Source organism: Mauremys mutica, chromosome 12 (genome assembly GCF_020497125.1).
Source record: "Mauremys mutica isolate MM-2020 ecotype Southern chromosome 12, ASM2049712v1, whole genome shotgun sequence".
NCBI classification, from domain to species: domain Eukaryota; kingdom Metazoa; phylum Chordata; order Testudines; family Geoemydidae; genus Mauremys; species Mauremys mutica.
The window spans coordinates 63616440-63643010 of record NC_059083.1 but is presented as its reverse complement, the minus strand read 5'-3'; the positions used below and the strand labels follow the sequence as shown (position 1 = coordinate 63643010).

General features: G+C 46.9%; 1 protein-coding gene across 4 annotated transcripts in view; it reads right to left on the bottom strand.

Moving 5' to 3' along the window:
• B3GNTL1 (UDP-GlcNAc:betaGal beta-1,3-N-acetylglucosaminyltransferase like 1) overlaps nucleotides 1–26571 on the bottom strand; it is a 329218-nt gene that overhangs the window by 161202 nt on the left and 141445 nt on the right. The window lies entirely within an intron of this gene.

Genomic DNA, 26571 nt, shown 5'->3' with positions numbered 1-26571 from the left:
CCTTACGGCCCAGGTTAGAAGCGACCCTCTTCAAAAGTTCCTGGAGCACTTTGGTGTCATCGTGAGGAACCGGGTGAGGAGGCCCCGTGATAGCCTCATCCAGTGACGACAAGGATGATGCCAGTGCCGCAGGAACTTCCACGGCTATTGGTGGTCCAGCAGCTTGCTCCCCTGGGTCCTCCTGGACCTTTGGGGTCTTACTCTCCAATGCCTTGAGCACCGGAAGGGACAGGATACCGAGGTCACTGGCCTCTCCGAGGCTTCTGACACCTATCAGGCAGCCTGGGAAGGCTGGGTGAACCCCCAAGGGTTCCACGGATACCATGGCGCAACCTACTGCACTTGGAGCCATGGGACAGGTTTTGATGCTGATAATGTAGACAGTACTGCTGGTACCAGGGCTTGTCCCACAGGCAGGGAACCTCACTCCGAGCCAGATCTACCAGTGGAGTGGTCGGTCCCTGATTACCAGGATCGGGGAGGGCAGTGGCTCTTGTCCAACCAGTGCTGATCACTGCATCCCGAAATTGAGCTGTCCAAGCGAGACTGTCTTGGAGGGCTCTTGGGGACCGATGGCGTTCGGCAGATCTGCGTCAGATATCCGGCAATCGATGCCTCATGCCACTCGACCAGTACCAGGACGTGGAACGGGACCGGAAGCTACTATGGGCCGGTTGCCGGGAGGATCGTCCTGAGTAGGGCGACCTCCTTCTTGGAGACAGGTGATGACAGCCTAGCGATCGGCGGTCTCTGGTGTCCGATTGGTCCCGGGCCCTTGGAGATGGTCGGGGCTGGTCCCGGAGTTCTTGCCGGGTGGCACATGCCTCAAAGGGTCTGTGCCAATCTACCAGCGAGGTATGCCTCGAGTCCCTCGATCGGTGCCCTGGGTGCGGGGACTGAAGAGGGCTCTGCTGAGCCTGCCTCTCCAGTCCTGAGGCAGGACGGCTTCAGGCAGGCAAATGCTGGTGGGATGTCCCTCTTGATGGGGATCGGTACCGCTGAGGTGGGGACAGACGCACAGGTCCCAACAAAGGTTTTGCCTGAGACTGGGGTACCACAGGAGCCGGTGAGAGCGGCACCGGGAGCGTCAGGATCTCTTCAGCCACTCAAAGAGCTTCGGGCGTCAACGGCACTTTAAGCTGGCTAGGGCCTGCATCTCTACCCGGGGTCGCAAGCAAAGCATGGGATGGGCTGCACTGCTTGACTTGAGCTGGGGCCCGACTTCCAAAGGGTGTGTTGAGCTGCCTGGCATGGGTTTGTGGCTCACCCCCAGCCCTCTCTTGTCCCTTACGGGAGGTAGGAGATTTTCCCCTCACAGTCTTTTTCGGCTTCTTCCCTGGAGCTAAGGTATGGGTGCCGGCTCATGTATGGCGCCGGCGGAGCACTGCACACGAAGGCTGTCGTGCTCGGTGCGGAGCCGGACTGCTGCTCCAGTGCCGGAGTGAGTGCAGACTTCATTAGGAGCACTTTCAGACGGATATCGCGTTCCTTCTTCATCCTAGGTTTAAAGGACTTGCAGATACGGCACTTGTCACTTATGTGCCCTTCGCCTAAGCACCTTAGGCAGCTGATATGTGGATCATTGATGGACATAGGCTGTTTGCAACAATTGCAGGGCTTAACGCCTAGGGACTGGAGCATGCTCCATCCCCAACTGAGTCCGAAGACTCAGAAAACAAGATTTACAGTCAAATCCCAAAAATGGGATTACAGCAGTGGTTCCCAAAATATTTACCATTGTGGGCCGCAAATGCAGCTCTCTGTGCATTATGTGTGCCACATCCACACACTATATATATGTACTACTTGTATGACCCTCAGGATGTCACATGGGCTGCAGCTGTGTACTGACTGGGCTACAAGTGGCCCACCAGCTGAGAACTACTGGATTACAGTTATCATGCAATTGTTTTATGAAGGTCTTCAATCCAACCTGTTGTCAAGGTTATTTAAGCAAATATGACTCAAATGATCCTGCTACCTTTTATACAGTAGTATAATACATTTAGTATTTATTGTACATAGCACTTCATGTCTTCCAAACGCTTTACAAACATTGATTAATTCTCACAACAACCTTGGAACTATTTTTGCACCTTTAACACATGGAGAAACAGACAGAGGATAAGTGAGTTGCCCAAGGTCACACACTGAGTTTCTGGCAGACTTAGGCAGTAGAACTTCGAAGGTTGTCCCAGTCCCTTGGTCAGTCCACTAGGACTCCCCTCCAACACCCATAGTTTTATTTGAGAGAGAGAAAAAAGAGCAAATAATTTTTTAAAAATCCATGAAGAAATTACTGGATTTTTTTCAGTTAACTAGCCAACATTGTCTCATACAATGTCAATGTCTACAGCGCTCACAAAAAAAAGGCATTAGTTTATCTTGCCAAAATGTGAATCCAGGTCTTTGCACAACTACATCACTGTCTGTGCTGCTAGTAACATTTTATCAAACTTTCTGTTATTTTTTTTCTCTAAGCTATTCAATGTCTTATCCAAATCAGAATATTATGACTATTAGTTTTTCTAGGGCTATTTATAAAAACTATATGCATTTTGGGACTCCAGAGCAAGAAATATGGTGCAAGATTTCAGTCATACAACAATTATTCTGAAAAAAACCAAGTCTGCAGGTGCAAAATTATACCTGCTGTGGATTATTTTTATTATTAAGCATCAGCAATGCTGAGCTGTATAGACCACTATATGATGAGTATTTATTATTTGTATTACTATAGTGGTGAGGAGCCCCAGTCATGGACCAAGACCCCATGGTACTAGGCACTTTACAAGCACAGAGCAAAAAGACAGTCACTCCCCAAAGAGCATACAATCTAATAATAAAACAAGAGATAACAGATGGATACAGACAGATGGGGGAGTACAAGGAACACAGTAAGACAGTATCAGTCAGCATGATACACAGTGGTCTCAGCACAGCAGAAACCTAACCTATCATGCAGAGTGCTAAATCATGCCTTGAGGAATTTAGGTAGTGATTTCAAAGGTGCCTGAGAGTTAGGCACCCAAATCCCATAGAATTTCAATGGTATTTGAGTGCCTAACTCCTTTAGGCACCTTACAGAGGTCATTTGTATTTTGTTTCATTTTCTTGATTTCATTCTCCTCTTACCTAAAGTAACACTGGAGTGAAGGTAGGTTTCACATAGGTCAGTGTTTGCAAGTGTCACAGGAAAAGTATGCCATTGAGATTGGTGTAACTGGTGGAGTGTAAGGATAAAGGGGACATGATAAGAGATCAGGGATAACATTTTTAAAACTGCCTAAGTGAATCAGAAGTAGAGCTGGGTTGACTAAAATGTTTTGTGAATTCAAGTCATTTCAGAAAATTCTTTTGGTTAAACTTTTTCCTTTTTTTAAATGATTGTTTTGCTGGTATAAGCTGTGTCTCCTCTAGTGAGACTTTCTGGTATAGTTCTACCAGAACATATATACTGACAAACTCTTAAGTGTAGACAAGGCCAGAAGCTCTTAGGAGCCAAAGTCTCACTGAAAATAATGGGACCCCCTGCTGCGAAGACATTTTTAAAACGTATTTCCTTCTCTTACATCTTTATATATTCTCCTTATAAATCTGTATAATACAAGTACTTGTAATACAATAATTAAGAACACTTCACATGAATGGGGGAGGGGAGGATAGCTCAGTGGTTTGAGCATTGGCTTGCTAAACCAGGGTTGTGAGTTCAATCCTTGAGGGAGCCACTTAGGGATCTGGGGCAAAAATCAGTACTTGGTCCTGCTAGTGAAATCAGGGGGCTGGACTTGATGAACTTTCAAGGACCCTTCTAGTTCTAGGAGATAGGTATATCTCCTATTATTAATGCAAACTGTAGTGTTTCTGCTACTTTCTGCCCTCTCTCAAAGTATAACTTTTCCTCCTTTATTTTCCAAATACAGCCTTTTCTTCAGAAAGTTGTTTTCCTGCCCTTGACTTTAACAGAATTTTATGTCTACTGCACAAAATACATAAACTAAAAATAATTCAAAGCACGTGGGGACCTTGGGGCAAGCCTTTGCAATACTTTTAAAGTTATTTAAATTAACTTTTGCTTTTTATCTAATGGCTTGGCTATTTGAAATGATAAAAGTATTTTATTCACAGATATGTATCACAGAGTACTGTAACATACTTGCTAATTCTATAACCTCTTTGTTTCAATCACTTCATATTTTGGCAAGCAACAACAATGGTTTAGTTTAAATATTGAATCACGATTGTACAAAGTGAAGTTTTGAAACATTAAAAGCCATAGCATTAAAAGTGGCAGTCAGCTATTTAATAAAGGCTGGTTATAGTCAGTAGCCTCTTGGAAGTAACCCAGTGTGCAGCATGAATAAGGGCCTGAGCCCTTCAAAAATCCCACAGGACTCTTTGCTGCACCTTCTGTATGTACTTCATAAATTCTTCACAGATCATACCTGGTGTCTAGAGGCCCCTCAAATTCCTGGTGTGCCCTGGTGGCCTAGGAGAACTTTTATTGTTTAAAGTTTCATCTTAAGGCAGGAGTCCAGTTTCGGGGCTGCCAGCAAGTCCCACCAGATCGGGGCTCTTGGCCAGCCCTGTAGGGTCGGGGCTCAGGGCAGCCGCCTGGCCCCGTGAGCTCCGCGGTCTTGGGCATCTAGCTGGCACACGGGGTGCAGGATCACGCAACAAGGATCAGGGCTGTCGCTGCCCTGCCATCCAGCCCCTGCGGCCCACAATGTGTAATCAGTTGAGAATCACTCATCTAAGACAACTCTATCCCACCCCGCCACCAGTCCAAGAAAATAAGAAACATTGTAGGAAGTAACTAAAGCAACTAATTGGAATCTAGCAGAGGTGTAGGACTGGGGGAGATACACAAAATGACACACTGGGAGGTACAGGGCTCATGGCCTCATTCACAGAAAGTTTCAACTTACTGTTATGATGAAAGATTATATTGGCTGTCACTAAGTGAGTCTTTGATCCAGCAACAATCACAGACCTCATTAAAGCCAATGGGTGTATCAAGTACAGTACTCACTTTCAGGCTCATTGGAATGAGCAATTAAGCCCTTTTATGTAGTAATGACAACTGGAAACAAGGGCGGGCAGGGGAGAGACTGCCCAAGGCAATGGGTCACATGGCAGATCAGAGTTAAGACATGTGGGCTGAGGTGTATGCCAGCTCAAAAATACAGGGGAGCTAGGAGTTTTGAGTTTACAGGCTGAATGTGTTAGAGGCAGAAGGCCTGGGGAAGGAGGTCTGAGTGGGAACCTGAGATGAAGCAGAGATGGAGCTTCTTGATTACAAAGCTTGCTGGAGTGGCAGAGTTGGGGATTTGATACAGACAGACATAGAATCATAGGACTGGAAGGGACATCAGGTCGTCTTCTAGTCCAGTGCCCTGCACTCAAGGCAGGACTTAGTATTAGCTAGACCATCCCTGACAGGTGTTTGTCTAACCTGCCTTTTAAAACCTCCAATGGCAGAGATTCCACAACCTCCCTAGGCAATTGCAGTCCTTAACCACCCTGACAGTTAGGAATTTTTTCCTAATGTCCAACCTAAACCACCATTTCTGCAAGTTAAGCCCATTGCTTCTTGTCCATCCACAGAGGTTAAGGAGAACAATTTTTCTCCCTCTGCCTCGTAACAACTTTTTATGTACTTGAAAACTGTTATGTCCTCCTCCTCAGTCTTCTCTTCTCCAAACTAAACACATCCAATTTTTTCAATCTTTCCTCATAGGTCATGTTTTCTAGACTTTTAATCATTTTTGTTGCTCTCCTCTAGACTTTCTCCTATGTGTCCTCATGTTTCCTGAAATGTGGCACCTAGAACTAGGCACAATACTCCAGTTGAGGCTTTATTAGTGTGGAGTAGAGCAGAAGAATTATTATATCTTGCTTATAACACTCCAGCTAATATATCCCAGAATGATATATCCTTTTTTTGCAACAGCGTTACATTGTTGACTCATATTTAGCTTGTGATCCACTATGACCCCCAGATCCCTTTCTGTAGTACTCCTTCCTAGGCAGTCATTTCCCATTTTGTATGTGTGCAACTGATTGTTCTTTCGTAAGTGAAATACTTTGTATTGTCCTTAATGAATTTCATCCTATTTACTTCAGACCATTTCTCCAATTTGTCCAGACCATTTTCAATTTTAATTCTATCCTCCAAAGCACTTACAACTCCTCCTAGCTTGGTATTGGCTGCAAACATTATAAGTGTCCTGTCTAGGCCATCATCTAAATAATTTATGAAGGTATTGAACAGAACCGGACTCAGGACCAATCCCTGCAGCACCCCACTCAATATGCCCATCCAGTTTGACTGTGATGCACTGATAACTACTCTCTGGGAATGGTTTTCCAACAAGTTATGCACCCACCCTATAGTAGCTCCATCTAGGTTGTATTTCCCTAGTTTGTTTATGAGAAAGTCATGGAAGACAGTATCAAAAGCATTATTAAAGTCACGATATACCACATCTACCGCTTCCCCCCATCCCTATCCACAGGGCTTGTTACCCCGTCAAAGAAAGCTATTAGGTTGGCTTGACACAATTTGTTCTTGACAAATCCATGCTGATTGTTACTTATCAACTTAATATCTTCTAGGTGTTTGCAAACTGATTACTTAATTTTTTGCTGCATTATTTTTCCGGGTACTGAAGTTAAGATGTCTGGCCTGTAATTCCTCGGGTTGCCTTTATTCCCCTTTTTATAGATTAGATTTCTGACCAAGGAAACTGCATGCAGTTTCTTTATACTGTGTTCAGGGAAATAGGATTTTGTGACATTTTTGGTAAATAAACAATATTACACCAAGAACATACCTGACCCATATTATCAATTTCCCCTCCTAACATAAACAACCCTGCAAGGTCAAAAATACTGAATAATTGTTCAGGCCAGAGGGACAACATTATTTTCAACAGCCTGGACCTGTGAGGCAGAACTACAGACAGAAAGGAAATATTGATGACTCAAGTAACTTCTGGACACCAGGGAAGCCTTAGGATTTGCAAAGCGCACCACTAGTTTGGAAAGTCATTCTAAGAGGCCTATCACTCACTGCCATTTCATAATATTTTCCATCAGGATTTGATTCAGATACATGTTTTCACAAATTTGTGGGAGATGGCTGAAATCCCCAGGCTTCTTCCTATTTGGTCCAAACATCAATCTAATCTCTAATGTGCAAGAAATCATATTCTGGAGGGGGGTTGGTTTTTTGTTTTTTTTGGGGGGGGGGAGGGGGAATTACTTACTTGTAAAATACTGAATTTTGCTAATAGAAAGAATTCTTCTCATGGCAAACATAACATATTTCACTACAGCTCAAGTCACAAAAATGACCTTTCCAGGTATTTTCAGTGGAAATGAGCTATAGAGAAAACAAAATAAATAAAAACCAAACAGGGCAGGAATAAGGATAAACTATATTGTAAAGTAATCATGTTTTCCCTTCCGGGGCTTTAAAATGCTGCAGCAAGAATTCCAACATTTAGAGAGCTAAATGAAGTAAGAATGACAGCAAATAAAACATTACATGATGCAAAGAAAGATGGATTAAGAAGCCCCACCTCCCTTTTACATCTAAATAGTGCTTAAAATGAAGTTATAAAAATGAAGCAAGCAGCATTTTGCTTTCTGTTCTGCTGACACTCCAGGCTTGTGAGATTATTCTGTAAACCAAGGCCAACACCACAAATAATGGCTCTTTTGACACAGTCATCTGGAATTGGATTTAGCCTCTGATACTACATTTTCCAAAGGATTGACTCACAGTTGCTAAGGAATTCCCCTTTTAATTTTTATAAATGTATATTTCAAACTAAATTATACAAGTTCCCTGAGAGAAGTTTCTTAAAAGAGAGGGCTTTTGTTGTCATCAAGGGATACCATATTGAATGGAGACCAAATCTAATGTGTACTAGTCTATCTTCCAGAACTTTAGCTCCCATTGTAATTTATTGCCCTTCTAGGAAAAATCAAAGCAATTGTCTGTATTGTCCAGATTTACTATTTTGTTCCCCAGTAACTGATAATAAGAGTCCTTCTGCATCAGATTAGTATGAGGGTTGTTAAATGCTGGAAGACAATAGAAGCCCTGCAGCATGGCCGCAGCTGGCCCACATCAGCTGACTGGGGCTCATGGGGCTAAAAACTGCAATGTAGACGTTCGGGCCTGGGGTGGAGCCTGGGCTCTGAGACCCTGTGAGGGGGTGGGAAGTGAGGAGAGTAGTACATAGCTTGACAATTTTGATAAAAAATGTAGCAGAATAATATCTGAGCAAACTAGTCTGATGGCCTGGTTCACAGTGACCTTAAGATTCTTAATCTTCATGCTGGCAGGAACTTGGTGCAATGTGAAGGTGGTATTTTTATGTTCTACAGGATTCATATTCTGCATATCAGCAACAACGTCTGCTGCCAATTAGTGGAGCAGGATGTCTCTGATTTCACAAGACAGCAGCAGCCTTGCATTTCTTTTTTTATTTGTTTTTTTAATTGAGATATACCTATCTCATAGAACTGGAAGGGACCTTGAAAGGTCATCGAGTCCAGTCCCCTGCCTTCACTAGCAGGACCAAGTACCAATTTTGCCCCAGATCCCTAAATGGCCCCCTCAAGGACTGAGCTCAGAACCCTGGGTTTAGCAGGCCAATGCTCAAACCACAGAGCTATCCCTCCCTCTCCCAATCTTTCCTAATCAAGGATGAACAGAATCAGCAACTACACTTGGAAGAAACTGTCTGAGTTTCCTAAAAGGTAGGAACTAAGCTCAAAATAAAAATAAAGTAAAAAAAAAAAAACACAAAGGAAGCCATTTGGACTAGACTAGATTTTTTCCTTGAATTCTTGCATCAGGTAAATGGACATCTACATTGTAGACAAGTCTATGCATTACACAAGAGAAAAACAGTTCATCTTAAAAAGATCTCAGCACTGGTTGCTGCTCTTAATGCTGATGTAAGCCCAACTATCAGCAGGACAGCTAAATTTATATTTAGTCGGCATTAATCATACATGCACGTATTATTCCCACGTGTTTTCCTGGGCTATAAAGATAGTTCCCAGTAGTTTTTTTTCCTTTCAGTTTCCTTTAATTTGTCATGTAAACTGCCATTACTAGCACCATTCCCACTAACAATATTACTTCCTTCAAAGAAATTTCTTTTCGCATGGTCATACTGTCTTTCTGAACAGGAAAACTCCTATAACTTATATTGCAAGATCTCACGTCTGCTCATTTCTACATGTACCTATACAGAATTTAGAGCACATCTGATTAGAATACCCTGACAATGTATAGAACATAGTACTTTACATGCTTTCTCTGAGTATCTAGAACAGACCCAAGTATCAGGCACTTTCCAAATTTTCAGATCATATAGAAAGTTTATGTTTGGTTAAAATTAGTTTTTAATACAATATTCCAAGACAGGGATTTCCAAGAAACACCACCATTAGTTGCTGCAATATTAATCTGAAATACTATGATAGCTTTTACTTAACACTTTGTTGAGCTTTAAAGCAGCCAATATTGCAGACCCCAAGGACTGAATTTTTCAGAGAGGTTCACAGTATTCTGAAAGGACCTCCTAAACCTTTGAGTAGGTCTGCAACCAAAGGCAGAATGACTGAGTGATATTAAAATTTGAATGTAGCATGTCTATAGAATCTGCTAAATGGAGCTCTCTCCATTTTCCCATATTGGCTTTAGAAGAGGGGGTTTTAGCTTTCATGGCATGTATTCTAACAGTAATGGGCACCTCCGACAAAATTCTTGACCAAACTTTTGGATAATGTACATGGGACCTCTTGCGTGAGTAAAGTTGTACATCCAAGTTTTAATAGTGTTTTACTTTATCGATTACAGCAGTCTAAGTAAAAATCCTGTCCACTGAGAAAAGTGCAATCCCCTCGTAGCCTGTTAAGTCTGGATTTCTGTTTCACCAACTTCAATATTTTTGCATTGTTTTGGCTTACTGTGTATGCTATCTGCAATAAGCAGATTGTCTAGGGTGACCAGATGTCCTGATTTTATAGGGACAGTCCTGATATTTGGGGCTTTGTCTTATACAGGCGCCTATTACCCCCCATCCCATCCCAATGTTTCATACTTGCTGTCTGGTCACCCTAAGACTGTCTCATCTTCATTAATGTAACCTCTTTCAATCTGACCTCCCAGACTGTATTGTACTCAAACTCTACAACCTCACCTTCAAGACTACCATAACTTGCGCCCTCACTTATACATTCTTCTCTTATTTCCTCTATACTCCTAGATGCCCCTTGCCATACTTCCTCACATTCTTGGCTTTGCATCTTTTCTCATGCTAACCTATATGCCTGGCCCAGTATTCAAGCTGAAAAGTAATTAGACTATTTGTGCATTGATCCATAATTCCAGCCTGAAGCCCCTTCACCACAAATCATTTTCCACAGTGTGACCTCACTGATTTTTATCTGGAGACACTGACATGTTGCCAGCAAAGCTCTCTGTGGAGTTTTCTATCATCTCTTTCTACTTGACAAAAGTATAGTCTTGGTGTTTAAACAGTATAATTTAGTATCTTGAATACTTGCATTAATAGAATTAATTTCTTATTTCTATCTTTGAAAAGCATTTGCAATGCTAATTTGATACATAGCAACTCTATGTAACCACAGTTCAATCAACTTTACCCATGTCCTTTCTCTCTCAACCCCTCCAATCATTGTTTACACCAGCTTATCATCTCTTTGTGTTAAACTAGTTATAACCTCTTTGGTGCAGGAACTGTCTCCTATGTGTCTGTAAAGTGCTTAATACAATAGGGGACCAATTATGTAATAATAGTAACTGTAATAATAATTAGATGTTTTCTACAAAATAAATGCTATGGTGAAAAGGGCATTGTAAATTATCGAGCTAGCTACAGAGCTACTCGGAAATATGATATAATAAAAATCAGCTGATACAGAACAATATTTTCTACAAAATAGGTCTGTTGTACACATGTGAAAAAAATTACAACTCTAAATAAGAATTCAGCTGTACATGTTTTACACTTTTCAGCAGATGGCACTTAATAGAAATAATTGGACATATTAAAGAGAAAAGAAACAGCAGAACAGGCCTGACAGTATAGTAACTGTCTAATCGTACAATTGCTTTTTCAAAGCAGTCACCTAAATGTTGGTGTGCAATTAGTCAATACATTTGCAAACACTTTATATTTGCTTTGTTCTCCATTCCGTCGACATGAAATCAATGAGAGAAGTATTTCATTTTGATGTTTATTTAAATGTCCTTTGCATTATTCTTTACCGAGAATACAGATAATCATTGGAAAATACTGTCAACAAGGTAAAAGAAAAGAAAATACAAAGTAAGGGGGAAATGACAAATAGATTACTAAAGAACACTGTAAATCACACCTAATGAACCAATATAAACACATTTTCAAATAGTGAGACACTAACAGCAAATATTTATTAATTTTCCACCTACAGATGAATTACACCAAAGGCATCACAAGAATGGAATCTGTGAGGAATTGGATGTACAGACAAGTCCCATCAGTGTATCATTGGCTTTGGAACCTGTAATGTCTCTCCACTGCTCCAAATGGTCTCATGCAAAAATTGAGTGGGACCCAATGGCATGACTGGAGCCATTGTAATGCTGTCCCATTGATTCCTGCTACGTCATTTAAGTGGGTAAGTATCACCTTCAGGATAACTGTTAAAAGCCACATAGTGGTATGAGCACTGAGATGTATTAGAGCTGGTCAACATATTTTCAACTAAAACTTTTTCCTTTAAAAATGCTCTTATTTGTTGAAACCTAATATGACAGGTTGGATCACAGAAACCCCCTTGGGGCTGCCAACTGATGTGCCAAGACTACTTCTGCCCCTGCTTTCTCTGCCAGCTTGGGACTCCAACACCCTGTCTTGTTGAGCCAGACACACCAGTCTGCTCCAACACAGACCCAGGGTCTGAACCACGTGCCCCAAAGCTGCAGACTTAACTGAAAGCAACTTATGAAGTGTTCCTGTCTTTAACAGTCCAAACCCCAAATAAATCCATTTTACCCTGTATAAAGCTTATACAGGGTAAACTCATAAATTGTTCACCCTCTATAATACTGATAGAGAGATATGCACAGCTGTTTGCTCCTCCCCCACAGGTATTAATACATACTCTGGGTTAATTAATAAGTAAAAAGTGATTTTATTAAATACAGAAAGTAGGATTTAAGTGGTTCCAAATAATAGACAGAACAAAGTGAATTACCAAGCAAAATAAAATAAAACCCACAAGTCTAAGCCTAGTACAGTAATAAAACTGAATACAGATAAAATCTCACCCTCAGAGATGTTTCAATAAATTTCTTTCACAGACTGGACTCCTTCCTAGTCTGGGCACAATCCTTTCCTCTGGTACAGCCCTTGTTCCAGCTCAGGTGGTGGCTAGGGGATTTCTCATGATGGCTGCCCCCTTTGTTCTGTTCCACCCACTTATATATCTTTTGCATAAGGCGGGAATCCTTTGTCCCTCTCTGGGTTCCCATCCCTCCTTCACAATGGAACAGCACCAAGTTAAAGATGGATTCCAGTTCAGGTGACATGATCACAGGCAGGGATTCTCAAACTGGGGGTCGGGACCCCTCAGGCGGTCACGAGGTTATTACATGGGGGGTCACAAGCTGTCAGCCTCCACCCCAAACCCTGCTTTGCCTCCAGTATTTATAATTGTGTTAAATATATTTTAAAGTGTTTTTAATTTATAAGGGGGGAGTCGCACTCAGAGGCTTGCTATGTGAAAGGGGTCACCAGTACAAAAGTTTGAGAACCACTGATCACATATCACTGTAAGACTTCCTTACCCACTTGCCAGCACACAGGTATACAGGAAGACTTGCAAGTAAAACAGAGCCTTCTACAGTCAATTGTCCTGGTTAATGGGAGCCATCAAGATTCCAAACCATCACTAATGGCCCACACTTTGCATAACTACAATAGGACCTCACAGTTATATTTCATATTTCTAGTTTTAGATACATTTATAGAAATAGGATAACCACACTCAGTAGATTATAAGCTTTGTAATGATACCTTACAAGAGAGCTTTTACATGAGGCATATTTTAGTTCCATTATATTCACACTCATCAGCATACTTTCATAAAATCATATAGAGTGCAATGTCACACCTAAATTTTCACTGACAATTCTGTTGGGAAGGCTTCTCAAATGCAGGATCAAATCTGATTTTGAGCAGGGACTTGAGCCACCAGTCTAGGGCACACACATTCGCTCTCTCACCATGTAGCATAATAAAAACAATTCTGAATCCTTGAAATGTTTCCAGAAAGAAAAGCATTTTTCTGGCCAGCCCTAGATGTGTCTGATATCCACTGCCATGAGGGTGTAACTTTTTAGTGTTACTAGGGCTGACCCTATACTGTGCCCCAGCCTAAAGCCCAACTGTTAAGTAGCCTGAATGTTGGCAGGAATCACAAGTGTAAAGGGAAAAAGTTAAAATGCTCATTTGCCCATGGGTAGGTATGTGTAAAATCTGTGTTTTTGTTATTTCATCCCTTATTTTCCTTTCTCGTCTTCATTCTGGACTTGGATTTTTTTTCTAATCACATGCTAGAGGGAAATTCTATTGCACAGCCATCAATACACATAGTTGAACAATGACTGCATATGAACTGTAGCGCTACTCTGAAAACTGATTATGGAAATATGGTACCTTCTTAGTCCATAGATCTTCTCTTTGTGTAAATTGAGTGATATCTGCTTGCTTAAGTGACAAAACTAGGGATTTTACCTCTTTATTTTCCTTTCATTGTTTAATTGCTTACAAAATTCCAATCAGAAACTCGTGTGAAAATCTACTAAAGGCAAACGGGTTTGCATGGGTGTCACTAAGGGAACAATTTGAAGAAAATGGTATTGCAAAGTTGTAACTAAGCACTGAATTGTGCTGCAGAACCTTTATTGCTGTTTATGGTGCCTGAGACAGAAAGCTAACTTGATTCTTACAGTGTATAGGATCAGTTCTCAGCTGTGGGTTTTACAAAAACCATGAGGAAAGAGAGCACAGTTGATCTGGAGTCACCGAGAGACAACAGACATGGAGCACAACTACCGGTATATCTTTTTTATAAAGTCGATTTTTGGAGTGGAACTGTACTTTAAAAGGACACTGGTAGGTCCAAAATTAGATAGCTCTTGAACAGTGTGCTCTTCACTCTCTGCCAGCTCCATTCATGTGATTTGCTTCACATTCCTACTTTGGGAATTTTGTGCTACAGCAAAGGATTCTTGCAGCTTTTGTTGTGGAAGTAACTGACAGAAGCTTGGTGTAATGTGAACAGTATGTATTTATGATTTGTATAACACCCACAAACCAAAACAAATCTGGTTTTCATATACACTTTTAAATGCCATTATCCTTTAATTAAATGTTTTTTAAAGTATATTCACAGGCTGGCATTATCAAAATTGTTCAGGTAATTTTATTTACAAAAATGAACTGAACAAAGTTAGCCCTTCAATATTGTAGCTCAGCCATGTCCAAGCTGCACGGCAAGATATATATATATTAAGGTTATCTCCTTTGAAACTGGTGGTAGAGCAGGATTTGGAGACTGTGGAAAAAATAAAAATAAGCCATGAGGATGTGGGTCAGTCTTTTCAGGTATTATAGAGCTTGGCATGATCTCCTATAAAAAACGGTTACCCACCTTTTAGTAACTGTTGTTCTTCGAGATGTGTTGTTCATGTCCATTCAAAGTAGGTGTGCGCGCGCCGCGTGCACACCAGCCGGAAGATTTTCCCCTAGCAGCATCCGTAGGGTCAGCCCAGACGCCCCCTGGAGCGGCACCACTACGGTGCCCTATAAAGGCGCCCGCTGACCCTCCACCCCCTCAGTTCCTTCTTGCCGGCACTCCGACAGAGGGGCAGGAGGGTGGGTATTGGAATGGACATGAACAACACATCTCGAAGAACAACAGTTACTAAAAGGTGGGTAACCGTTTTTTCTTCTTCGAGTGGTTGTTCATGTCCATTCAAAGTAGGTGACTCACAAGCCTAACCTTAGGTGGTGGGGTCGGAGTTCACTGCTGACTAGAATACTGCACGACCGAAAGTGGCACCATCCCTAGCCTGGTGCGTGATGGCATAGTGCGACGTGAACGTGTGGATGGAGGACCACGTGGCAGCTCTACAAATCTCCTGAGTCGGGATCTGAGCCAGGAACGCCACGGAGGAGGCCTGCGCCCTGGTAGAGTGGGCCGTAACCGGAGGAATAGGGGTTTTGGCTATACGATAGCATTCCCGTATGCAGGCCGCGATCCACAAAGAGATCCTCTGAGAGGAGACCGGGAGCCCCTTCATTCTATTTGCCACCACGATGAAGAGCTGGGTCGACCGTCTAAACGGCTTTGTCCGTTCAACATAAAAGGCTAGGACCCTGCGGACATCCAGGGAATGCAGCCTCCGCTCCTTACTGGAAGAATGTGGCTTTGGATAAAACACCGGTAGGAAGATATCTTGTCCCATATGGAATTGGGAGACGACCTTGGGAAGGAAAGTCGGGTGAGGTCTAAGTTGGACCTTGTCCTTATAGAAGACAGTGTACGGGTTTGGATGTCAGTGCCCTGAGCTCTGATACCCTCCTTGCCGAGGTGATCGCTACAAGAAAAGCGACCTTGTATGACAGGTACAGCAGAGAGCATGAAGCCAGGGGCTCGAAGGGAGGACCCGTGAGGGCAGAGAGGACCAGGTTCAGGTCCCAGGTAGGAGCTGGCTGACGGACATGTGGGAATATCCTGTCCATGCCCTTAAGGAAATGACCAACCAGCGGGTTTGCGAACACCGAGGTGCCCCCTTCTCCCGGTGGAAAGCCAAGATGGCCACTAAGTGAACTCGAACCGAGGAGAGGGAAAGGCCCAACTGTCTCAGGTGGAGCAGATAGTCTAAGATAACGGGAATCGGGGCCCGCAATGGTTCCTGCCCTTGCCGACTGGACCAGATGGAGAAGAGTTTCCATTTGGCCAGGTAGGTGGCCCTGGTCGAGGGTTTTCTGCTACTGAGCAGCACTTGTCTGACCTGTTGGGAGCATTGCATCTCCACCGGGTTCAACCATGGAGCAACCAGGCTGTGAGGTGGAGAGATTGCAAGTTCGGGTGGCGAAGGCAGCCCTGGTCCTGCGTGATCAGGTCCGGCAGCAGGGGCAGCGTCAGAGGTGTTCTGGCGGACATGTGCAGGAGCGATGTGTACTAATGTTGGCGCGGCCACGCCAGTGCTATCAGGATTACATGGGCGTGATCCCTCCGGATCTTGAGAATCACCCTGTGTATCAAGGGAAATGGAGGAAAGGCGTAGAGCAGCCCTTCTTTCCACGACAGGAGGAAGGTGTCCAACCGAGACCCCGGGCTGTGGCCCCGGAGGGAGCAAAATCGCCGATACTTCCTGTTTTCCTTTGAAGCAAACAGGTCTAACTGGGGACGACCCCAGAGCCAGAAGATTGAGCGCACCATGTCCCGACGAAGGGACCACTCGTGGCCCCGGAAAGAGCGGCTGAGGGCGTCGGCCAGGCCGTTCTGTTCCCCCGGGAGGTAGAATGCCGACAGGTGGGTAGCATTCTGAACGCAAAAGTCCAACAGCGTGAGGGCTTCCCTGCACAGGGGAGAAGAGCGAGCACCCCCCCGTTTGTTGATATAGAAGACTGCAGATGTGTTGTACGTGAGGACTGAGACACATCTGCCGGCCAGGTGGGATTGGAAGGTAAGACAAGCCAGGCGAACAGCTCTCAGCTCCCTGACGTTGATATGTAACTTGAGGTCCTCCTGCGACCACAAGCCCTGTGTCCTGAGATCCCCCAAGTGCGCTCCCCATCCCCGATCCGAGGCATCCGTCACCAGGGAGAGGGAGGGCTGAGGGGTGGCGAAGGGAACACCCAAGCACACCTCCTGTGGGTCGAGCCACCATTGGAGAGAGCTCAGCACCACCTGGGGAAGGGTCACCACTGAGTCCAGGGGATCCCTGGCCGGGTGGTATACCGTCGCTAGCCAGGATTGTAGTGGGCGGAGCCGGAGTCTGGCATGGCTCACCACATAGGTGCACGTCGCCATGTGGCCCAGCAGCTTGAGGCAGTTTCTTGCTGTGGTGGTTGGGGCACGGTGCAGAACAAGAATGATTTCGGACATGGACCGGAACCTGGACTCCGGAAGATACGCTCTGGCGTGTGTTGAGTCCAGGACCGCCCCTATAAATTCTATCCTTTGGGTAGGAGACAGGGTGGACTTGGCCTCGTTTAAGAGGAGGCTGAGCTCGAGGAAGGTCCGCCTGATGAAAAACACCTGAGCTTCCACCTGCTGCTTGGAGCGGCCTTTTATAAGCCAATCATCCAAGTAGGAGCATACCTGGATACCCCGCTTGCATAGAAAGGCCGCCACTACTGCCATGCACTTCATGAAGACCCTTGGTGCTGCCGATAGGCCAAACAGGAGAACTGCAGGTGGGTGTTGGCCACGACAAACCTGAGGTACTGACGGTGTCGGGGGATTATGGCAATATGGAAGTATGCGTCCTTTAAGTCGAGGGCGGCATACCAATCTCCTGGATCCAGGGAGGGAATGATCGAAGACAGGGAGACCATGCGGAACCTGAGCTTTTTCACAAATTTGTTCAGCCACCACAAGTCCAGGATGGGTCTGAGGCCCCCTTTTGCCTTCGGTATTAGAAAATACCAGGAGTAGAAGCCTCTGTCCCTGGGCTCCTGAGGAACTTCCTCCACTGCCCCTGCTGTGAGGAGGGACCGCACTTCCTGAATTAGAAGTTGCTTCCTGAAGAGAGACGAGGAGGGGGGCTGGTGGGGCGGGAGGGAGGAGAACTGGATAGAATATCCCCTCTCTACCGTGCGAAGCACCCAACTGTCCGACGTGATTCGGGACCAGGCATGGTAGAAGGGGGACAGACGTGACCCAAAGGTAGGGAAAGAAGGATCCGTAGTCCTGATCGGTAGGCCGTCCTCGACCGTACCATCAAATAGGGGGCCTAGGCCCCAACGACGGCCTCGGTTGGCCGGATGCCTGGCCGGAGGGGTGGCGCCTCCGCCCGTTCCTGCCCCGTCTGCGCCCAACCTCTGGACGATTCTGAGGCTGGTAAGGGGGCGGGGCTGTTGTGGCCTAAACTGCCTACGTTGGGTTGCCGGGGTGTGCAGGCCTAGCTAGCGAAGCATAGCCCTCGAGTCCTTTAGACTATGCAGATGCTTATCCGTTTTGTCCGAAAACGGCGTCTGCCCTTCAAAGGGGAAGTCCTGGATAGTCTGCTGGACCTCATAGGGGAGGCCCGAGAACTGGAGCCAGGCTCCCCGCCTCATGACCAGACCTGTTGCCATGGAGCGTGAGGCTGAGTCCGCTGCATCTAGGGCAGCCTGAAAGGAGGCTCGGGAGATGAGCTTTCCCTCTTCCACCAAGGCCGAAAACTCTGCCCTCGAATCCTGGGGAAGGAGCTCGGTAAATTTCGACATGGCCGAACATGTGTTATGATCATATCGGCTTACGACAGCCTGTTGGTTGGCTATTCGTAATTGAAGGCCTGCCGTGGAGTACACCTTTCTACCAAAGAGGTTGAGCCTTTTGGCATCCCTGTTCTTTGGCGTCGACCCTTGAAACCCCTGATGCTCCCTTTGGCTGGTCGCGTCTACCACCAGGGAGTCCGGGGAAGGGTGGGTGTACAAATGCTCATGCCCCTTCGAGGGCACAAAATAACGCCTCTCTGTTTTCTTGGCAGTAGGGGCCAATGAGGCTGGCATTTGCCATAAGGTGCGGGACGTGTCCTCTATGGTCTTGATCAACGGTAGGGCCACCCTGGATGGCCCCAATGGAGCCAGGATGTCCACTACCGGATCTACGTCCACCTCAATTTCCTCAGCCTGGATTGCGAGGCTCTGAGCTGCTCGCCTGAGCAGCTGCTGAAGGATCCTAGTGTCTTCCAGGGCTGGTGCCGTGGCCGTACCCGCGACCACCTCATCCGGGGAAGAAGAGGAGGAAATCACTTGGATCGGACCGTCCTCCGGTGCTCCCAGCCCTTCGAGGTCCGGCGGCACATGGTACCGAGGTTGCGGGGCCGGTGCTGGTTCCAAATGCGGCACCGCGGCCGGTACCGGGGTCGCCAATGAACGGCTTGGCGTGTCTGGCGGCACCTGTTGAGCATGAACCGTGGTCGCCACCGGTGTCGATGCCTGGCTAGGGGGTGCTGAACTTAGATGCAGCACACCCCTGCCTGGCGACGGTGCCGGTGGAGGAGGCAACGGTGCCGGTGGAGGAGGCAACTGCGCCGGGGCCATCGATACCGAGGAGACCGAGGCCAACCTGGAGCGAGGACCAAACGCCTGGCCCACCGACTGGTGATAGGCCCAGGGGGTCCAAAACAGCCACTGAGAGGGCGGTTACCATTGCTGCTGCCACTGAGGTGGGTGCTGCTGGTGGCTCACCCCGGAAGTCGATCTCCTGCTCCGCGACCGGCTGCAGCGATAGGAGTCCGCCTCTGAGTCTGAGGTCTCTGAATAAGAGGACCTGGGGGGAGCGGCACGGAGGCGGGGAGCTGTCTCTCTAGTCTGGTGCCGCCCGGGTGGCGCGGGATGGAGAGGGAGGCGACAGCATAGCTGGCTTGCCCCTAGACTGTACTGGGGGACGAGCTATGGTCAGCAACTCCCTGCCACGATGCGGAGAGGCCGGTACTGGGAGTCTCAGCAGGTCTGAGGCCGCCTCGAATGCCTCCGGCGTCGAGGGGGGACGCACGTCTCCGCTAAAGCCCGGGGATGATGGTTGCTCCGGACTCGACCTCCCTCTCTCCGGTGCGGGAGTCGATGGAGCAGCTGGGGGCTGTAGCCCAGCCTGTCCACTTGTATCAGCGGACGGCGTCGGCCTGTGGAGGTCCTGGAGGGGCGATCGCTCCCTCACCGACCTCTTCTTCTTAGCTGGCACCGGGGAGGGCGAGCGGTGCCGCACTGAGGCCGACTTCTTATGACCCGACTCCCTCCGGTGCCGGGTTTTAGAGGATTTGGGCTGGGCCCTAAGTCCTGATGCCGGTGCCGGGTGCTCCACACCAATGATGACATGCTGGGCACCGCGTCAGCCGGCTCCGGGTCCGAAGATGGCCGCAAAGCAGCCTCCATCAGAAGAACGCTAAGTCTTTGTGCTCTGTCTTTGAAAGTTCTGGGACGGAAGCTCCTGCAAATACTGCACCGGTCCCTTTGGTGGCTCTCCCCGAGGCACCGCAGACAAGCAGAGTGCGCGTCACTCTTTGGCATGAACTTTCCGCAGTCCTTGCAGAGTTTAAACCCGGGAGACCTGGGCATGCCCCGGCAGGGTGACAAGTAGGTGGGGGGGGGGGAGCCCCCAACAGCAAGAACTATGTACAACTAATCTAGATAGACTAACTATATACACGAGGGGTTTTTTTTGGACCCTGCTAAACTTGCTATCAGCAAGCGAAGTTCCAGCTAGCTGTCACCGGCAGTAAGAAGGAACTGAGGGAGTGGAGGGTCGGCGGGCCCCTTTATAGGGCACTGTAGTGGCACCACTCCAGGGGGCGCCAGGGACGACCCTACAGACGCTGCTAGGGGAAAATCTTTCGGCTGGCGTGCACGCAGCACGCGCACACCTACTTTGAATGGACATGAACAACCACTCGAAGAAGAATTGTTGTTGATGCCTAAGGGCTTGGCTACACTTACAAGTTGCAGCGCTGGTGGAGGCTTTCCAGCGCTGCAACAACACCCCGTCCACACTTGCAGGGCACAACCAGCGCTGCAACTCCCTGGTTGCAGCGCTGGCTGAAAACCCATCCCGGCAGGGGTATAAGGAGTGCAGCGCTGGTGATCCAGCGCTGCCCAGCAGGTGTGGACACTCACCAGCGCTTTACCTGTCCTCCAGGGAATAAGGAGGTATCCCAGAATTCCTGTTCAGCCACTCTGCACATCAGTTTGCACTCTACTGCTCTTGGCTCAGGTGACCCGCCCTGTAAATGCCCCGGGAAATTTAAAAATCTCCTTCCTGTTTGCTGCAGCCAGGTGTGGAGTGCAATCAGTTTTAATCAGTTACAGGTGACCATGCCTCCACGCGGCAAACGAGCCCCAGCATGGAGCACTGGTGAATTGCAGGACCTCATCAGTGTTTGGGGTGAGGCATCTGTTCAGGCACAGCTGCGCTCCGGCCGTAGGAATTACGATATCTTTGAGCAGATATCAAGGGCCATGCTGGATCGGGGCCATGATCGGGACGCAGTACAATGCAGGGTGAAAATTAAAGAGCTGCGGAGTGCCTATTACAAAGCCCGAGAGGGGAATCGACGATCCGGAGCTGCTCCCACGACCTGCCGTTTTTACAGGGAGATGGATGAGATACTTGGGGGTGACCCCACTGCCAATCCCAGGATAACGATGGACACTTCTGAGCAGGCTGGGGGACAGGAGGAGGAGGCGGAGGAGGCGGCGGAGGCGGAGGCGTGGGGGGGGGAGGAAACCGCGAGTGAAGCTCCTGGCATGGGGGAAGAAACCGCAGATTCCCTGGAGGCATGCAGCCAGGAGCTCTTCTCAAGCCAGGAGGAAAGCACCCAATCGCAGCAGCCAGCAGTTGCAGAAGGACAAGCAGAGGAGCGTGTTACCGGTAAGCGGCTTTTCATGTCTGGGTGAAATGTTTCTGGAGAGGAGGGGGGGTTATGGATGCATGCATGCCAGCCTCTAGATGTGGAATAGCCCGTTGATGTGGTCTATCACGTCGCGGTAATCTGCCTCAGTTATCTCAGCAAAAGCTTCATCCAGAGCGTGGGCAATATGCCTGCGCAGGTTTATAGGCAGAGCCACTGTGTCCCTTGTCCCAGTGACGGTGACGCGTCCGCGCCACTCTTCTGCCAGTGGTGGGGGGACCATTTCTGAACACAGGCAAGCCGCATAGGGTCCCGGGCGGAATCCACATTGCTCTAAAAGAGCCCCCCGCTGTTCCCTAGTGACTCGCAGTAGGGAAACATCTTCCAGGATTAAGTCCTGTGAAAAATGTTGGGAGACTCTTTAGTGAAGAGATAGGGAGATAAGATCACCCCTGCATCTGCATTTCACTCAACCCCTCTAGCACTCCAGATTACCCGAAGCAACCAGCTCCCCTCTTACACCCAAGCCCCACTTCTCCCCATATAAGCACTGCTCACTCACCATGTCGTGGCTTCTGTAGTGTTATGCGTGTGGGTAAAAGAATGCTTAAATAAGAACTCACTCCCTCAGTGTAACAATTCATGTCTGGAGATAGTGGATACAATGCTGCCCGTGTTAAATGTTGTCATTTCTGTTTCTACAGTGACCTTGACTACTGGACTGCCCAGATGTTCAACATCACAGAGGCTTCAAAATTTGAGAAAAAATCCCCGAAAGAGCAAAGAAGACATGCTGAAAACTGTTCTTAATCAGTCTGCTCGAGAGAGTAAGGACTTGAAGGATTGGCGAGAGAAAGAAAGCAGGACACGCAAGAGAAATGCAGTGGCCAAGAGGAAAACCACGGAGCGGCTGCTAAGCATCCTGGAGCGCCAAGCGGAGTCTATAGAGTCACTCGTTGCCATGCAAGCAGAGCACTACCGTGCTACTCCCCCACCCGCCCCGTCCTTTGTGCCTTGTGCCCCAATGTCAGCTCAAACCACCTTTCCCCAGCATCCAGGTTCTTACCACCACCAGCTGCCTCCAACACCTGTATGTTCCCCAACCAGCCCTGATACCTACCACCACCCTTACCCTCTGCATTCAACCCCCATCACCATGCAGTATATGAACCCTGAAGTGCAGGATTCATTAAACAGCAATCCAGACAGGGCATATGCAAACTTGTGACTGTACAGTTCACCAACCCACACCCCTGCCCTCTTGTGTTCATGAAATGTTGTGTGTCTGTCTGTCTGTCAAGGAAGTTTTTTTCTTTTCAATAAAACAATTCTTGGCTTTGAAAACAGTCTTTATTATAGCAGATAGTGAAAGATACCTTAGCCCAGTAAAGAAAGAGGCACTACAAATCATATTATTATTATGGATAATAGAATAACAGTGTAAGCAGTGCAATTCACTCCCATGCAAGGCAGCAAACATTATTGTTGGCTTTCAGCCTCAAATTCTTCCCTCAAGGCATCCCTAATCCTTGTAGCCCTGTGCTGGGCCTCTCTATTAGCCCTGCTCTCTGGCTGTGCATATTCAGCCTCCAGGACTTGAACCTCGGTGGTCCATGCCTCACTGAATGTTTCACCCTTCCCTTCACAAATATTATGGAGGGTACAGCAAGCGCATATAACCGCGGGGATGCTGCTTTCCCCCAAGTCTAGCTTCCCATACAAGCAACGCCAGCGGGCTTTTAAACGCCCAAAAGCACACTCCACAGTCATTCTGCACCGGCTCAGCCTGTAGTTGAACCGGTCCTTGCTCCTGTCAAGCTTCCCTGTATAGGGTTTCATGAGCCAAGGCAGTAACGGGTACGCGGGGTCTCCAAGGATCACAGTGGGCATTTCGACATCCCCTACTGTGATCTTCCTGTCTGGGAAAAAAGTCCCTGCCTGCATCTTCCTGAACAGGCCACTGTTCCGAAAGATGCGTGCATCATGCACCTTTCCAGGCCAGCCTGTGTAAATGTCAATGAAACGCCCGCGGTGATCCACAAGCGCCTGGAGAACCATAGAGAAATACCCCTTCCGATTAACGTACTCTGATGCCAGGTGGGGGGGGGCCAGAATAGGAATATGCGTCCCATCTATCGCCCCTCCACAGTTAGGGAAACCCATGTGTGCAAAGCCATCCACAATGTCCTGCACGCTCCCCAGAGTCACGGTCTTTCTTAGCAGGATGCGATTAATTGCCTTGCAAACTTGCATCAAAACGATTCCCACGGTCGACTTTCCCACACCAAACTGGTTCCCGACCGACCGGTAGCTGTCTGGAGTTGCCAGCTTCCAGATTGCAATAGCCACTCGCTTTTCCACCGTCAGGGCAGCTCTCAATCTTGTGTCCTTGCGCCGCAGAGTGGGGGCGAGCTCAGCACACAGTCCCATGAAAGTGGCTTTTCTCATACGAAAGTTCTGCAGCCACTGCTCGTCATCCCAGACTTCCATGACGATGTGATCCCACCACTCAGTGCTTGTTTCCCGAGCCCAAAAGCGGCGTTCAACGGTGCTGAGCATTTCCGTAAATGCCGCAAGCACTTTAGTGTCACACGCGGCAGGCAAATCCATATTGATATCATCGTCGGAATCCTCACTGTCACTTTGGAGCTGAAGGAATAGCTGGACTGCCAAACGTGTTGTGCTGGTGACACTCATCAGCAGAGTCCTCAGCAGATCGGGCTCCATTTGCCACAGAAATCGCGATTCACACAGAGAGTAACAGAAAGACACTCACAATGGCGCCAAACGCTGCTGGAAAGAGTGAATGCTGGGATGTGAAGCGATGCACCACGGGGCGCTGGCAAACAGGAAGCGGAATGACCCGCACACTTCCTTCCCCTTCCCACAATACTCAGCGCCAAAACGGCGCCAAAACGGGACGAGGTGCTCTGTGGGATAGCTGCCCACAATGCACCTCTCAATACAGCGCTGGAAAGTGCTGCAAGTGTGGCCACACTGCAGCGCTGGTAGCTGTCAGTGTGGCCACACTCCAGCGCTGGCCCTTCCACAGCTGCATGACCAGCGCTGTAACTCCCAGCGCTGCAACTTGTAAGTGTAGCCAAGCCCTTACTTGTTAAACATTAAAATTTTATTTTAAAAGTTAAAAATCTTGAAATTGGCTTGGTTTGGACTTGTTGTAAATATAGCATTTGTTCTGTAACTGAAAGTACCTCAGCCATGCAGAGATTACTCTTCACCCTAGCTATCCACCCACACATATCAATATACCAAGATAAGGCAAGAAGAAAAGCAGAACTTTCCATACAATCATAAGATAATGAGTCAAAATCTATATTTAAATGTATTAGTCATTTTTTGCACAAGGGCCGTATAGTCAATATCAAATACAAAACAGGAAAGTCAAAATGCAATTATCAGGCCAACCCCAGTTTATCGATCCTATCTTGATGTCCATTTAGGACAGATAGATTCTTTCTAAAGGGGGCAGGGGGGAAAGAGGGAGAAGTTGGAGAAACCATCAAAAGGGAAAGCAACCTTTTGAGGCAGCTGTAATGGCACTCTGACAGTTTGGTGAGTCATCAGGGAAAAGAGGGGTTTGCACAAACTTGGATAACTAAAACGGGGTGTGTCAGATTGTCTGAACACCTCTGATCTGTCTTCAGTGGAGGCTTAAAAGCAACAATTAACTATTTAAAGCAACAGACTCTAGATTTCACTGAAGTCAGCTGGAAATGTATATTTGTTGCAAGACACTAACATGCTGAATGATGCTTCTTAAAAATAAAAACATGTTGCCTGGTTTGAGTAATAGAAGGCAAAAACCAAAAAGACAACAGTCATACCCACAATATTCACACTTACTCAACTGTGAAGATTGGAATATTTTCTGCGTGCTTGTTTCAATATTACCATTTACTGGAAATCATCTGAGCATCCTCCCCCGTTTCTTTCACTTTATTGTTAAAACAGGTGAAGAAGCCGCACACATCTATAGACTAAAAGGGATCTAAAACGCAGGCAAGCTATACTGGAGCAATAATGCTAATTATCTTCTGGGTAGCAAATGCATAGATGACAGCCATTAGCTTTTTTGAAGACTTTAAATGTCATATAGTTTTTGTACACCATGACTTGTCAGTTGACAACAGCTAGAGATAGTTTCCATAGTTAGTGAAAGTTCCCAATAGTCCACTATACCACAATGATACTACCCAATAACATGCAGAAATATCATATTTCACTACTGTATTTTAGCCAAGTTGTAAAGAACAAAGGATTCTGTGATCATGTTTTCAATTTCCAATGTATAGATGTTACCTAAGAACAGTGGTGACTGTGCTCAAACTATGTGGCAGGGTGAGGCTAGCAAATAGGTAACAGATAAAATCATTTCTGACCTCCCAAATAAAAATCTAATAACTAAGTAGCATGGGGCTCTTCCTCCTTCCTTTACCCAATATTTCCTTTCCTAAAACTGCTAACACTGTTCCCCTACTGCTCCTGAAAATGATCAGGCAGTCGGGCAGACCCATTCTGCTCTGTTCCCTCCAATTCCTCCCTGACTTGGGCACAGAATCTCCCTGCTCCCCATTTCAATCTCCCTTCTCCAGTCAGAACCCCCACACGCCTTTTTGTAAGGTCACAGGCCAACAAGTCTCTACAGAGCATGTGCAAACAGTTTATTCAAAGGCATATAACTTAGTCAAATGTGGGCAGTCTTTCATGGGAACAACAAAAGGCATATCCCTGACACCAAGGCTGCAGCTGGAAATAAGGGGAGTGAGAACAGCTCGGGGAAGTTGACTATGTTGCTGACCACAGGTGCGGCCAGCTCAATCAGGGCCCACCTGACCCTGATAAGAGGGCTGTGGAACAGGCACTGGAGGAGATACTCTCTAGCTTTC